The sequence below is a fragment of the Petaurus breviceps genome, unplaced genomic scaffold (assembly GCF_028583685.1).
Source record: "Petaurus breviceps papuanus isolate PSGF00001 unplaced genomic scaffold, PetGlider_PUasm1.0 38, whole genome shotgun sequence".
Classification (NCBI taxonomy): domain Eukaryota; kingdom Metazoa; phylum Chordata; class Mammalia; order Diprotodontia; family Petauridae; genus Petaurus; species Petaurus breviceps.
The window spans coordinates 60221015-60238189 of NW_027186304.1; positions in this window are offsets into that span (position 1 = coordinate 60221015).

Genomic DNA, 17175 nt, shown 5'->3' on the forward strand with positions numbered 1-17175 from the left:
CTGTCTCCCATGTCTGCAATGGATCCTCTCATCTTCACTTGATATTATTTTATAGAATACTAAGCTTTCCTCAATGCTCACCTCAAGTGTCACTTTATAGACAAGACCACCCAGTTTCCCAGTTACCAACGTCCTCCCCATCACCTTGGAAATTACTTTCCTTTGTGTTAACTTAGCCATGTACATATTGTACCCCTCCTCCCAATGGAAGGTATCTGGACTGTTTCATTTTTGTTTTTGAAAAATAAACACTTAGCATAGTAGGCACATAAGTATATAGTAGGCATTTAATACATAATTTTTGAATGAATGAGGGAAGCATGTGCTAAGAGAATATGCCTCAAAGAAGTTTCAGATGAACAACTTTAAAAATCTTATTTTAATTTGTACAAAAGAAAAACATTTTAAAAGCTTATGAAATCATTAACTCAACATAGAGAGAACTAAACAGTCATGTAAATATTTCCCCAATTACTGACTTATTCACTTTTAAGAAGGAGGTTTGAGTTATGATGAAGGTTTTATTTATATGATATGGATTTTAGTAAAATTCTGGAACAAGTACTAAGAACTAAAATGTACAAACATGTACAGAAAAAACAGCTGGGAGATATAGCCAGAAATGGGAGACAGAGTAAGTGAAAACTTTTCATTTTGAACATATTACACAATTAATAGATGTAGTATCTTATATAGATATAATATTACTTTTCTTGTCATATTTGATGCTTAGCTAAGCAGGTGATAATACATTTTCAGCAATTCTATGAGCTCCAGTTTGTAATAGAATAAAGTCTTATGAATAAATAACAGTGTGAAACTCCACAACTAATGATATTCCTACTATATGTCTGTGATCTATACTACAAAGAGGTATATATTGAAGTATAAGGATTTATTTAGTATTTTGAAAACCTTCCGAGTGAGTGAAGAGGCATTCTAAGAATGATAAGTAAAAATATAAGAGGAAGCATTGCAAAAACTAAGTAGGAAAAATACTCTTAACAGACTGAAATGAGATGAATAACTGTGACAATGTGAAAAATGTGAATTACTTTAGGAATCTTTAACTTTCCTGTAAAATAAACTTGAGGAAAATACATAAGACAATAAATTAATACTTTAAGTGGCTTGAAGTAATAGGATTTTTTAAAAAGTGAATTTTCAACTGGAAATATAATTAAATGCCACTGATAAATAAACTAAACTTTCCTTTTTTCAAATCATTAGTGCACCTTTTTCTAATATAACTTTAGAGGCAATAAGCTTGAATCTTTGTACCAAGTAGCAGAAATAGCATGTACACAGTTTGAAAACTGGTAATGGATTTTAAAATCCCTAAAGCATGAGAACAGTAAAAACTTGAAGCATATTGAAAGAATATTAATGACCTTTTCAGAGGTATAACACTCAAGCCATGGGATGACAAGTAGTCAATCCCTCACCATCTCCATAACCCCTCCAAACAAACAAACAAAAGCCCCCAAATTCTCAAATGCTGCCTTGATCCAGATTAAAAATTAATTGGGAAATGTTTCATAAAATAAAAATACAATACAACATATATGATGGTAATTTGTGGTTTTCTAAGTCACCGTGCAGTTTTCAGGTATCTCATTTCTATTTCTATTTGACACTACTAAACAATCTACCAAACACCAAGGAAATGCCATAGTACTAAAAAATGCCAGAGTACTAGTATAATTTAAATACAAAACTGGGACTTGATTCTTTTGTATTTTGATGTGTAGTGATCATGATAACAAGCATTGGGTCTATGGAGCCCAACTAGACTGTGACCTCCTTGAGTCCAGTCCAGGGACTGTCTTTTGCCTCTCTTTGAATCCTTAGTACTTTGCACAGTGCCTGGTACACAGTAGGTCTTAATAAATGTTTATTGATTGACTCTAGAGAAAGAAAATGACAAATACCTTCCTTCAAGAAATAAACTATGTCAACAATTGTTTTTTGAAGGCGAAAGTGGAAGATTAAGCTCCATTAAGAAAAGAGAAAAAAAAACTAAAGGAAAAAAAATATTAGGAGTGATACAGGGTATTTCCAAAAGCTTTAGTTCTATTAAAGCTTAAAGCTGAACTAAAATTTTGGGGACACCCTGTAGACTGATTTTGGTTGAAGTACACTTTTATTTTTTACTATTATCTAGGGTAAGCTCTCTTTGATGGCTGTATGATAAAGTAAAAAACACTGGATTTGGAGAAAGAAGATCTGAGTTTAAATCCTGTCACTTAATACCTGGGTTTCCTGTAGCACATCATATTTCCTCTTTATGCCTCAGTTACCTCCTCTGAAAAATGAGAAGGTTGGATTTGATGTCCTCTAAGGTTCCTTTCTAGACTAAATCTATGATTCTACGAATTGAGTCTTTTCCCATAAACAAATCATGCTCAGACTTTACCATCTTTTGTTCTCTCATGAGGAATGTCATCTGTTTTTCCCTTTTGCATGTTTTTTTTGGGGAGCTAGGTGGTGTAGTGGATAGAACACTGGGTTTGGAGTCAGGAAGACTCATCTTCATAAATACAAATTCATCCCAGACACCTACTAGTTCTGTGACCCTAGGCAAGTCACTTAACCCTGTTTGCCTCAGTTTCTACATCTGTAAAATGAGCTGAAGAAGGAAATGGAAAACTATTCCAATATCTTTGCCAAGAAAATTCCCAACAGGGTCACAGAAAAGTTGGACATGACTGAAAATGACTGAACAATAACAATGTAAGTCCTTTATATCTGACAAAGATAGACCTAAATCTCATTTCTCTCATGGAACTTATTTGATTGCTGTAGACTCTTGGATCCCATCTAGGCATTAAGGCAGGCAGGAAGGCTCCTCTTCAGAAACCAGAGGGAGTGGACCCAGGAAAAAGACTCAACCTCAAAACAACAGCCTCTGACTTGATCTGTGCTCTCTTTGCTTCTAATGACTGTTCTAGAGCCTGGCCTGTAGTAAGTACTTAATAAATGCAAGTTTCTTAACTGACTTATTCCAGAGGCTTCCCTGGAGTATCTCTTTTGGCAAGTGATTCCTGCTTGTTTCCTTTGGAAGACTCCAAGTTTTTGGGTTAATCTGCAGTGAACACCAATCTACAACAGTACAACCTGCTTGGCCATGATCTAGAATAATTCTGGAAGAGACTAAAGGAGTCAAGAGGGTCCTAGCTCTAAATCTGGAAGTGGCACGAGAGATCATTTATTTCAATGTTCTCATTTTACAGATGAGGCAACTGAAATGTCCACAGAAGGTAAATAACTTTCTCAAGGTCAAAAGGGTAGTAAGAGCAGAATTTGAATCTAGGTCCTTTGATTCTAGATTTAGCATGATTTCTCCTGAATCATGCTTTATTGATGCCATTGCTTCTGGGCTTTCTCAAGTTATTAAACATCCATAAATGAGCTCCATCTCTGAAACAGTTATGGCATATCCCACGAAATTTAGAACTTCATTACATGATGTCACCTTTTCTACTATAGTTTCATGTGTTTTAGTCTTGTCTCCCTGCCCCAGGTCTAAGTGCCCTGAAAACATATCATATATTAAAAAGAAACAGATATGTAGAGAGGAAAAATGAACTATGAATTCTCATCCTGCCACTAAATAGCAATACAACATTGAACCTAGTTTAAATCTTGGCTCTGCTACTTAGTGTCTGTGTGACTTTTGAGCAGTCACTTAACCTCTCTTGGCCTCAGTTTTCTCATCTGCAAAATGAAAAGAGTAGACCCAATGACCTCTGATTTCTCTGTTAAAGATCTGTAACCCTATGATCCTAAAACTAGCTGACCTAGAAGTCATAACCTAGAGGGCTTTTTTACTTTACATTACTGAGACTCAATTTCCACATCTATAAAACTGAGTAGTTGCCACTGAGCTTATCTTTTGAGAGGCTGCTAGGTGGTATAGTGGATAGAATGCTAGGCCTGGAATCATTAAGACCTGAGTTGAAATCTGGCCTTAGATACTTACTGGATATTTGACCTTGGGCAAGTCATTTGACTTCTATTTGCCTCAGTTTTCTCAACTATAAAAGGCAGATAATATCACCTACCTCACAGGGTCATTGTGAGGATCAAATTAGATGTTTGTAAAGTAGTTAAATCAGTGCCTGGCATATAGTATGTGCAATATAAATGCTTATTTCCTTCCCTCCTCCCTTTTCCCATAAATCTGCCCTTTTTTCTAACTTTGGGATCTCTGCCTAGAGAATTTCCACCCATCCCAAGGGATAGCCTGCTATAGTGGATAGAGTGCTGGACTTAGAGTCAGGAATACTTAGACTTAAATGTGGCCTCAGATATTTACAAACTGTGTGACCTTGGGCATGTCACTTAACCTCTCTATGCATCAGTTTATTCATATGTAAAATAAAGAAAAGAGAATCTATGACTTCTGTGGTGATTCCTACTCTAAATCTATGGTTCTATGATCTACCTACTCTCCTATGTTTTAAACCTTATCTTTGACTCCTCTCTGTCTCTCTGTCTCTCTGTCTGTCTTTCCCTCTCTCTCTCTCTGTCTCTCTTCTCTCCCTCTCTAATTCTAGGTATCAGAGATCTCTTGCATCTTTCCCTTTTCCCTCTATTCTCCTTACCACTACCCTAGTGCCATTACCACTCATTAGCATATTACAGCAGCCTCTTAAAAGGTCTTTGTCCAAAGCGCTCCACTGCTATCAGTATGTCTGTTAAGCCTTATCTTATTTTTGTTCCTTTTCATACATTTTATACCTTGAACTTTACTCTACCTCTTAGAATAGGGTATGCTCTTCTGCTGCCTTGTCTTTGCTAACATCTTCCCACATCTTACACCTCTTCCCCTTTATCCTTTGCATTCCTTTTTAACCTTTAAAGTCCAATCCAAATGTTCTCTTCTCCTTGAAGCTTTTCTTGATATCCCTGGTCTATAACGACCCAAATCCTTTGACCTCAAGTAGTCTAATTACTTAGCATTGTATAATTTTCCATACGTCTTATCCTATAACTATATTTTAAATTTCAAGAGGACAGAGTTTGTCTTATCCAAGACTTTTCTGTCTTTAGCACCCCTCACATAGTATCTGCTTAACAGTATTTGCTTCATGAATAAAGGAATGAATGAATCTCCAAGACCCTGGCTAGCTAGTTCTAACATTCTGTGACTTCTTCATATGTTACAGAATATGATAGAACATCTAAAATAAATATTTCAATTGATTGGCTGATTGAGCCATGGGTTTCATAATTCATGTCATGTTTTCAAGCAATGATTGTTGTAGCATTACTTAGTTAAGGAACTGTATGATGGCATCACCTATGGAGTATTTAAGATTCTGCCCATCCCAAACAAGTTCATTGGGAAATGTTCTAACCATCACATGAAACTCTCATGGTGTACACATAGCCATCGTATAAGAAATGTGATCTTGCCCCTGATAGACTGCAACAAGTAATAGTGATTTCAGCAATGGCAGGAATTTTCTGTCCTATCAAAAGGGTAGGCAAACTTCACACCAGCAATTTAGTATTACAAACAACATTCTGTGACAGTATTTAGAAACTCAAGAAAAAGAAAAGAATGAATTGTTTTTAAAAAAATCTTTAGTAATACCTCCACCCAACAATATTTAAATTGTAATTTTAATACAGTACCTCAAGTAGGATCCAAAATGCAGATACAGCTCCCAGGTCTAGAGAATCTAATTTCACAAATGTTTGCTGTTCTTATAACATGCAATAAGCATATGCTAAAATATTCTTACATACGGATAAAGATAATTTATCCTAATATTAAACTTTTTCATAAGTTGTAGGGAGAAATAATGAATTTTATTTTTTTCTTGAATAATTTAGCTACCAAGCATAGGTAAGACTATACGACCCAACTACTCAATGAGCTCCAGTGACTCGTTATTATCTCCAAGATCAAAATAAGCTCCTTTGTTTGGCATTCAAAGCTTTTCATAATACAGTTTCTTCCTACCTTTCAAGTCCTTTGACACTTTACTTTCTTCCATTCTAAGATCCAGTGACACAGGTCTATTTGTAGAACCTGGAACACAAGACTCCATCTCCTATTGGCATGCTTTTACACTGGCTATCCCCCATGCCAAGAATGCTCTAGCCCTTCACTTCTTTCTCTTAATTATTCTGACTTCTTTAAAAACTCAGCTCAAATCCCACCTTTCCTGATCCTCTTAGCTGCTAATAGCTACCCCTTTCAATTGCTTTCCTTCTTCTATATACCTACTAGTCTCTTTTTTGTTTATTGTCTCTCATTAGAATATAAGTTCCTTGATGACAAGGATTTTGTTTTTTCATAACCTCAACACTTAGTAGATTGCCTGGTACTCTACTTATTATTTTGTTGACTCAACTAAATTAAATATTAATATAAAACAGATTCATTTCAATAAGCATTTTGTTCAAGGTAGGAAGAGAAATACCAATATAAAGAAGACATACTTTTTATCCTCAAAGAGCATACAATCTAGTAGTTTAGATAAAACTGTACAAAACTAATGAGCAACAAGTTCATAAGAGAGACATAAAACATGAGAATTTACAGAAGGAAAAGCCCATTTCTATCTCTGGGGATCAGAGAAGGCTTCATGTAGGAGAAGACATTTGAGGCTGGAGTTTGAATGATGGGAATAACTTCAACATGTCATGAATGTGACATTCAACAGATGGCTATTGGTGGAAGTGTAGGGAAGAGGGCATTCCAGGTACAAAGAACAATGTCAGAAAACACATTACGGAAAGAAATCAGGGAGTGGTCAGGTGGCTCAGTGAGTAAGAGCACCAGCTCCAGAGTCGGGATGCCCTGGGATTGAATCTGAGCTCAGATACTTAGCACCACACCCAGAAATAACTGGCTGTGTAACCTTGAGCAAGTCACTTAACCCTAATTGCTTTTTTAAAAAAAGGAAATAAAGCGTAAAATGTGCTAAAGGAATGGTGAGTAGTCTGGCTTGGCTAATATTATTTCCTATATGGAGAATATTGTGAAATAAAGTTGGAATGGTAAGGTAGATCCATGTAATGGAGGGTCTTGAATGCTATACTCAGTGATGGGAAGTTGCTGAAGGTTTCTGAGTATAAAAGTTTCATGATGAGAGTTGTGAATTCAAAAGATTAATTTGTAACAATGTGTAACGCAGTTTTTAGAAGCAAGGACCCAAAGACAGGGAAATCACTAAATAGGTTAGAGGCTCCCCAGATAGTCTAGGAGGGTAATAAGAAAGGCTTGAAACAGTGGTAGCAATGGAGATGAAAAAAAAAGAGATAGATACAAGAGATATTTTGGAGGTTAAATGGGTGAGACATGGTAACTGATTTAGTTATCTGGGAGAAAGGCAACAGACATAAATGAGATTTTAAGCAACGGTAACTGGGAAAATGTTTCTATTAACAGAGAGAAATTGGAGGAAGAGCTGGTTTTAGGGGGAAATGAATTCAGTTTTTAGTATGTCACTAGATTATATTAAGCCAGATTGGTATACACACACACACATATATGTATACATTACATACACGCATATATAGCATATTTGAAACTGATGAAGAATGGTAAACATTTACATCATATTAGTTTTTAAAATTCAAATGATGATTGGATAATAGCTATTTTCCTTATGAAATTAGCTAAACTATACAATTGGGAGTAAAGTCCTATTAACTTACAAAATACCATATATCAATATTATTAAATAAATATATTTATATATTTATGCATTTATATGTGTAGGTGTATATATGTTATTCGTCCCTCTGGTATAGATTGTAATCCATCCATGCCTTCATCCTGTAATAATTTTGGTCTATGTTCTATGAAAGACTGTCCACATAAGAATCAACCAATATGATGGAATCCTTACTCCATGTCCTTTTTATGTTGTGGAATCAACCTCTCTGACAGTCTGAGGAAGCCTATGGGCTCCTTCTCAGAATAGTTTTTTTTTTTTTGTTTTAAACTCATAATTGAATGAAATACTAAATTTTATTTCTATGTTAATGAAAATAAAAATGTATTTTTCCCTCTCCAAGATCACAGATCCCCTGAAGTCTGTCAATATAGCCCAGAGTTCTTGCTGTATGTCTTTTTACCTTTTGTGAGTACCAGAGGAGCACTTGGGCTGTCCATCTGTTATTTTCATCCTCATCTCATCACCAGCCCATTTCTCTTCCCATGATCCATGTCCTAAATGACATCTCTTTAGCTACTTCTTGAGCAAAAACCTATCTTGTTCATTTATAACACAGTAATATATATGATACTATTCTATATTGCATCTATATCTAATACTATGATGTCTTGGAGAAAGGTCCTGTTTTTCTTGTGGGATTGAGTCTGAAAGTCATGTTACCTGACCATGGGATAATCACAAATCAAGTTGCTAAAGAGGTGCTAAAATATAGGAAATTTCAGAAGGTCATTTGGTAAGGGAAATCTGGTTACTCTGTAATCCGGCCTACATAAAAGCTTTTAGATTACTGTTGACTTTTAAACAGAAAGATACAGCACAAAATCTGGAAAATGTGCTTTATTGGAAAACCAATGTTAGAAGGTAATAAATTGAAATGTAAATTTTCAGCAGAACAAAAATGTGAAATAGGCTGTTGGGGAAAAAAAAGGCCAAAGGCAAACATGTTTAATTTACCTGGGACAATCAACCTAAGCAATATTTGTTTTGAGTTTTTTGGTCGTTTTCCTTTTTTAGGCTTGGAACTCACATCCCAAGAGTAAAATGACAGAGCTTTAATCCCTAGAAAAAAAACAAATTCCCCAAATACATCATGGAAACCAGGATAATCCTTCATGAAGTCAGAAACAAAAATTAAAAAAAACTTCCTCTACCATTAACAACAACAACAACAAACATGATCTCTATTCTTTCATTTTTTCAGGTCTGACATTCGGCAGATGACCTCTCTTATTTGTCCCTACATGTTTTCCAAAATATAAAAGTGAAATAGAGTCCCAAGGGCACTGTACTTGAAAGGTTATGAGAGTTAGAGAATTTTAACCATGCCTGCCAAATCAGCAGATGGCTTGTGATTATAATTATATGCATCAATAAAACGAATAATCTTTACAAAATTTGAATTTCTACTAAAGTAAGGGATTTAGTAAGCAGATGCAACAGAATGCATTTTCTTTAACCCTTTTGATAGACACTGCTCTCTTTCACATAGAGAACCTTAAGGGCTCTAGATATATTAGATTGGATACTTACTCATTTTTTTTGCCCCTTGTTTATAGTGTTCGTATTATTAGCCTTAAATCTTTTCTAGGTCTCAACTTTTTTAATGAGACAACCACTCCTCCACTTCAACTCTCAGAACTCAAGTTAAAGATAGTTCTTATTCAAGTTACGTGTCCTAAAAGTTTCATTTTGGGAAGAGCAACAATTTAAAATGTATGTTATATTATCTCCATTACAATTCAAACCAAAATGCTATAGAAATGAAATAACCAATAATGGTTCTTCTATTCCAAATTAGAATTTTAATAATGTCAACATCGTCTGATCTGAGGCTACCCATTCTGTTTAATCTATGTTTCTGTTAAAAAAAAAGATTAATGTATTACTTTAAGTTAGGTCTGGATGACAGAAGTAGAGTGACTCTTAAGTTTCTGATGATACTAGTTATCTCATACTCTTGTTTAATCAGATACAAAATATATTCACTTACTTTACTTTTGACACATACTGAAAAAAGTGAAGAAATTCAATTTTAAGGCTTCCTGTCTGATCTTATTCCATGATGGAGGGGGAAGCATAAATACAAAACTCTGACACAAATTGAAGCACCAGAGCGACAGGTAGGTTTTCTGGGATTAGCGGGAAGAGGATTGGGAAGAACAAATCACATAAAGAGTCTAAGAATATCTTTTTTGGTAAATTTTAATGAACGCTTAATTTTTATTTCAAATAAGTCTGAATATTTTAAATTAATATTCAATCATCAAAAAACATTTATTAAGTACCTACTATGTTCCAGACACTCTTCTAAGTGCTAAATCAGAATTCCTAGAAATAGATTTCTACTAAAGTATTCTCACATCCTATCTGCCCTCTACCACCAAATATTTTATTTCATATATGGTTAAACACATTTAAAAAGCCAAGCTTGGAGGTATACAAGGATGTGTGCAGACTATATATTTATTTTTGACCAGTAATCATCAAGTACCTTGGCATTTATGTTGTATGAACGTTAAAAAGTAGATTTTATGAGTAATGGAACATCAGATAAATTAATATGTATTGGAAAATTCAGTGGATAGGTAGCTGACATAATTGTTGGGAATACTACCTGAGAAGTCATTGTAATTTTTGTGAACTAGTTCAGAACAACATGTAGCTTACCCAAAAAATACATAAATACAGGAAGCTCCTGTTAATTATGATACTCCCTTACCAATTCACAAATGAGAACCAGGTAAAATCACCATTACAGCAAATATTCTTAAGAACAGAATTTTACTGTATATATAACAATTCTTTTTGCAAACTTGCTGTTATGACAAGCAATGTTTGTTTCATTTATATTCCAGTTCTCCTAAAGACATTTGAATTATCTATTCAAGTTCACTGGAATGGAATTTTTAGTTCTAAAGACAGTCACCAGCCAACAAACTTTAGGAAAGAGTTCCAGCTAGTTTCTTGAGTAATCAAAGTGCTTTCCAATCTTAATTGCTCCTCATTGGGAAAACTCACATTCATTAAAAAGTATTATTCTAAAATAGGCAGAAAATTGAGGCCAATAACTTGGAAACAAAATCCAAAAGGTCCATCTTTAATTATGATTTGAAGTACCTTCAAAATTACAGAAAGGCCAAGTCCATAATTTTAGTGTAGCAAGTGCATTGCTATAATTCAATGAACCAAATTATGAAGAACATCATTTTAAAATAATTTATTTTAGAATTAGTTGGAAAAACCACTTTAACTTATAAAAAGGCTTGACTTTTAAAACATATTAGGACCTCAATTTCAAAACACACTTGATTTACCATTAAAAAGGCAAACATCTATTTGTATAATAATCATAACCTATTGCTTCACTTATGTTTATTATACATTTAGTTTTCTTAATATAAGCTAAGAATTGAGAATTGGTATGAACAGTCAAGCAAATGTCTAAATCTGGGCTTATGAACAGAAAAACAATGAATGCCTAATAGTTCTGAAGTGGTTGGATTGAAATAATGGGATTGTTACATCAATTCGTAAATTGGTTATTTCTATTTCCAAAAGTTGTGGAAAATCCAGAGCATTCAGTTGGAACTACTCTTCTATCACTTGTCTCACACTTGCTTGCATTAGAGTGGCTTACAGGTCTTCTGAGAGAGAATGTGGTGTAGTTGAAAGATCACTAAAGTTTGAGTCAGGAGAAGTGGATTTTAGGCTGAGCTACATAATAATGGGCAAGTTATTTAACCACTCAGTCTCAGTTTCCTAAAGGTTACTAAGACTTGAGCTACTTATATCACAGGGTTATTTTGAAGAAAATACCCAATAAAGTATAAATTGCTATTGAGATTATTGTTGTTGATGATGATGCTGTTGCTGTCCTCTACTTGGCTAGATTGTTGGCTTCTTGAAGGCCAGGGTCCTATCTTTTCTATCTTTGTATTCCTCAAAACAACTAATACTCTACTTTCCACTCAATGCCCATTCAATAATTATTTGCTAAATGAATGAATGAATGAATGAATGAATCAGAATTAAAATTCAAGGATGAAAAGTTATCTCAGTAGAACTAAAATTTCACACCAGTGCTACTCTTACATATGTAGTTCAGTTAAAGCATGAACTTTGACATATATATATGTATATACATATATATATACATATATATATATACATAACAATACTCATGAAAACAAACTTGTAAGTGCCCAGTTTGTTCATCTGTCTGATGCTCTCTTGCCTTAGCTGAAATTCAGAAAACCTAATACATTCATTTTGGTGAATGATTAAAATGTCATCACCATAAAAAAGACTAAGTCTAAAATTCTCTCGATTTTATACATTGTGACATGGCTGACAGACTTTTCCCAACTGGACACTCATAACAGAAGGGGTATGCTAAAAGATCCATGGCCTTCTGAAAAGATCATCTATTTTCAGAAGAATTTATTGCTGTACTAAAATAATGAAAGCCCCATCAGCTACAGCAAACAATTTCAATGAGCAGGATTCCTTAAAAACATGAAGTTCTGTGAGATAACCTGGGAGGTACAACTTGTTGTATTCCTTTTTAAATAAGTTATTTTTAGATGGCAATTAAAGCCCCCTTTCATGACAGGTCGTTTCTCCCCCATCATTTGTGTTACATGTTGGTGAGATGACATATTATAGAAACACTTGCTGAAATAAAAGTAAACTCCCCTTCCTGCAGATATCTAATTTGAATTTATTAGCACATTGTATCATCCCACACTTCACAAAATTGTTTAAGCTGTAAGTACTACCAAATGTAATATAGTTAGAGTGATAGTCTCTAAAATAGATAGAATATTTTTAAAGTACTAAGTAAATAAAAAGAGTGATAGCAGAAAGCTTTCACAAGATCAAAAGTCATGCACAACAAGAAAGTATTCCAGGGAACTTGTAGATAGCTGAATATATGAATAAACATATGATGAATTGTATGTACATCTCCTATAGGCAACCAGACATTATTTATTCTGTGTCACAATGTTTAGCTACATTCTTCTAGAAATGAAAATTATTCTGGCTAAGTAAAGTACTTTGGTTATCTGATTTAAATATGATATACATAATTTTAATTCCTAGAGCAGATGATTATGACATGTCTTCATAACATTCAGTGACAAACTCTCCAAAAATGTGAGTGACCCTGGTAATATGAAAGTATCCGTTTTGCAACACCGCAACTTTATAAACTAAACTGTGATTTTTTAAAAAAAAAAGTGGAGAGAGTTTTCCCATATGCTATTTATCTGACAGGCTTTGGAATAAAATATTTGATATACCTGAATATCCTATAACAATATAATCCTCTCTTGAACCGTACATGCCCTGAACACACATATCTAAAGCAGACAGAATATTTCAGCAAGGCAAACAAGACTTTCTGTTAACTTCCTGCTGCCATATTTCAGGAAAAGTATCCCGAGACATTATAGTCAAATACATTTTTCAAGGGGACGCTAATAAGCAAATGCTGCTGAAGAAGTGTCATCAAGATTTTGTTTTCTATATACAGCAAGCAAATAGTCATTGGCACTCTGGGTATGCAACATCATGGATTCACAGCAGTGTCCATTATTTCAAATTTCAGGAAAATTGAAAATATGGAGAAAACATAATTTATATTATCTATATTCTCTGCCCATGTTTTCTTTTTAAAATCCATGCTGCCTAAAGAAACAATCATCCCAAGAAAGGTTATTTAAGGAACATTATTTAGAGGACAAAGCAATTGGTTAGTGGCACAAAATAAGATTCACTGTGTACACCAATTTCCCATGATTTTGTTTCCTCTCCACATAGAACTAACTAAAATAAAAGTTTCCCCATGCCTTAAAAGTTCATCAGACCTGAACATGCATTTGGATGGTAGTTATTTTGTGCCGAGTAAGACAAAGCATCATTTCTCCAGCAGTCGAACTCTCGAAATCAAGTTCACTCACAATTTGGGTCCACTTTACTTTTGCAATTCAAAAACTTTTATTGAGATGGAAAAAAGACAAGCACCACCAAAATATTAACACTGACAACAGAAACAGTGTTTCCTGAAGTGACAGAAAAATCCCTTCATTATGACCTACTTGTCTAGAAACGGACTTTCAACCCCATGGTTAGGCTAAGATTTGTTCTACTTTCTCCCTAGGGCATAATTGTCAGACTGACTTACCGTGCGCTTCTTAGCCTTTGTTCTGCCTCTCACGCTGACATCAGGGAAGCAGTGATGTAGAATAAAGCAGGGGTGGGCTAGGTTAGTCCAGTGTTTGTGTCGTTGTGTGGTGTGCAGGGACACTCTGTGATACTCTAGTGAGCTGCTAAGCTTTTTTTGTAGGCTTTGTGTCATTTACTTAACGACCAATCTCATTAGCTGCCAGGGTACAATGGGCTGATGCATTTTCTATGTACATACTCTACACAGTGACCCTCAAGGTTGCCGAAGGTCTATTTAATCAGTCAAATGCTGAATATATTTGCAGTAAATCACTAAAAAAAAATATGGGACCACAGAGGTATCTCACAAGGGCTTAATATTTACTGGTAGTTATTTGCAGGTAATAAAATAGGAGCATATTTGAGCAAAAACAAGGGCAATGGAAGCACAGACATACTCATTAGGTTTGTACTGGTGACCTTAATTTGGGGGAACTTTAAAATCCCAAGGGGGAGGAGATGAATTCTATTCAAAATATTGTTTTTCCTTCAATTTAATCATATTGTCCCAATTTAAAACATTAACAAAAAAAAAAAAAAAGAACTGTCCCTTTAGTAGTTCCCCCCTCCCCCCAACATCTGTCCCTCCCCCCCCCCCCCAGCAGCCTCAGAACTGGCATACTTGCATTTCTGCCCTCTCTTCAGTTACAAGGTAAAAACCCTTTTAACTCCTATGAAAAATGAAATGCTGAAAGGACTATGAATGACGACAGCTGTCCATAAGTATCAGGGATAGTTCTATTGTCCAGCTTGTCCCTGGATAAAATGAATACTTTACAGCAGAGGCTGTTCAGCTTGGCTAAAGAGTATGGGGAGAAGGGGAGGAGGTCACTGGAGATTTCGCACACTAATTTAATCTGGGAAAAGGACAGGCTCTGCATCTCACTTGAACAGACTGGCGGCAATCTGGGCTCCCACAGAACTATCTCCTTTTGCCTGTGCTCTATTTATTCCTTATCTCTGTTTACCAACCGCTAGGTCCCTTTCATTCACACCACGAGGCCGTTCTCCTACTATCAGTCAGCAGCTGACACTGTGGAAGAGCCTCAAAGGCAAAAAAAAAAAAAAAAAAGGATCAAAACTAAACCAAAGCTGTATAAACAATGCAACAGTAGAAGTAAATGCATAAATCCTAATTCTTAACCCAACCCACAGGGTGTGAACAGAACCTTTATAGTAAATCCAACAAACCCACCACAGTGAGCTATGGGGTACAGAGAAAAGAAAGCCAAAATGTCATTCATGAAATCATCATCTAAAGAAGAAACATGAAAATGTCAACTGGCCATTGGTTTTTATTTTTCTTTCAAAGAGAAATTCTTATCTCTATCATGTATCAATGAGTAGGTAACCAGGAAACCTCTCCAGAAAAGATGAGGCTATGCATTTATGAGTTGTTCTTAACTTTTACTAAGATGCTGAAAGTATGAGAAATATTCCATAATATCAACTTCTGATCTTATGTAGCTGGTATCAATTCTTTTTAAAATGCCATCATGTTTTTGAAACTCAAACACTTCAGGTAATTTTACATTTAGGAGTCTGTGACAGCATTCAAAAAATGCTGAGAAGTACTGAACTATCCAGTCAGCCAATTAAATCCCTTTTCCAGACTCCATGGCCTTATGTCACGGTGAATAACAGAATAGAGGAGTTGGGGGGGATATGAGGGGGAAGGTTATCATAGAGAAACTATTTCTATACAACTTCCTGTCATTCTATATATCAATATAGACTGTAAAGAAGAAAATAGAGAATGAAGTTTAAAGAAAGGAAAAGGTGAAAGGATTAAAAAAGAGACAGGTTCTGAGTTTTGAATTAATTTGAGCTTTGGATCTTAAATACATTTTCCTGTTTTAAGCTTTATGAATAACGATAACTATCATTATTTAATAGGAGGCGCACATCAAGATATTTTCTTCAAAATAAGTAATATAATTAAAACATTTTAGAGCATATGCATTTTTCACACAGAGAAACACTTATATAGTGTCTGTACACAGATAGACACACAGACAACCAAACATTCACACAAAAGCATAAATCCCAATCCTCAATGATTCTCTAGACTGAAAATGATGTATTCCTTTAACTTTCTCTGAGTTTTTATGATCAATGAAATGATTGGGTACTGTCATAAAATCAGCCTGCTATTGACTCAGTCACTAAGACCTTTACCAAAGATGGGAAGACAATGTTGCTCATTATCAAAGATGATCAATTGGCCCACATTTCAGTTTTGATTTTCACCTATGTGCATTATGAGCAATGAAGTCTTTACTACTTGGATCCTTTTTTCCAAATGAATTAATGAATTAAATTTATCCTTTCACCAGCTGCTAGGCAGCAGATGGAACCATTTCTGAAGCCTTGTTGAATTCAATCCATAAAACTCATTTCCTAGGATTAGCAGTCCAAAGTTTCTTTTAATGTTTATATACCGCTTGGGATTTTGATTTTCATGATGTTAAACTTTCAATTTAACTATTCTTTTCACATTTCATACCAAACAATTATGATCTTTTGGGTTTCTATAGCACACTCTAAGTCATATAAGGACAAGAATTCATTTCAAGAGCAATCAAGTAATGTAAGGTTCTTTTTGTGTGTTTGTTTACATTGCCTTACTACCATAGGAACCATTTATATTGCAGTCAGAGATTAATTATAAATTGAATACTTATGCTTTTCTAATAGTTTAAGTAGTTATTTAATGTAGGAACTAAAGATGTTTACATCACAGCAAAGAATATTTGTCAAGATTGTAGATACATGAAGTTTTGTCCTCTTTTTCCTTTTTTTTTTAAAGTTTGTTTTAAATGCCAAAGGCCACAACATTAGCAGCAGATAACTTTCACATACAACAAGCTGTCCTAATAGAAAACAGTCTTGTGCCTTTGTAAAAGGCAAGGAAAGGTAGAGATCAGACTAGTTTGTAAGCACTCATTTAGATAAAGTCAACTTTATAAAAGTGCTACCATGGACAGCTCCTTGGGTTTCTTTTACTGTTTGGCTACATTTGTTTCATTTCAAATGTGGTATGTGCTTTAGGTTCTTTAAAAGGATATTTCTGTTTGAGATGGTAAATGAACTAAGTTGGCTCTTTTAAATGTAACTGAATTAGTTCCTCATAAAAAGTTTAAGCATACTTTGAAGTGTATAGCTACCTTCTGACTTCTAAGTTATAGAATATCCATTTTTAAAATATAAAAGTTCATAAACTTAAAATGACCTTGTCCCTATAGCA